The following is a 418-nucleotide window of genomic DNA, read 5'->3' as shown; positions in this document are numbered from 1 at the left end:
TGACAAAGCCCTTCAATGATAAGTCTCTCACTGCAATGCCATTTTTTCATCAAATATCTCGGATATATCATAATGCATAGGTCAGTATCTGTTTATGACATTTCATATTAGTTCTCCTAATTCATGATTAACTTTATGAATTTAACAAACTAACTTTTCTCAAATTCATCATGTTTTGGCCAAAGACTTTATACAAGTCATCTAGAATTGAGAACAAGTGAGATACATCACCTCATACTACTTAGGGCAATGAATCATCTCTTGACAACTCATCCACCTTCGCATATTTCATGAAACACCTAAAAAACACCCTGTTTAGGCATCTGGTTGCCTCTAGACTCGTAAAGGTAAAATTGAAGTATGTCATTCCCCATACAAATTGACTTGATGTCTCAAATCTAAAGACTAGTTGCATGAC

Source organism: Theobroma umbraticum, unplaced genomic scaffold (genome assembly GCF_002168275.2).
Source record: "Theobroma umbraticum cultivar Fairchild unplaced genomic scaffold, ASM216827v3 scaffold_55.0, whole genome shotgun sequence".
In the NCBI taxonomy this organism is placed as follows: Eukaryota; Viridiplantae; Streptophyta; class Magnoliopsida; order Malvales; family Malvaceae; genus Theobroma; species Theobroma umbraticum.
The sequence above is the reverse complement of the archived record's forward strand: the minus strand, read 5'-3'. Positions refer to the sequence as shown.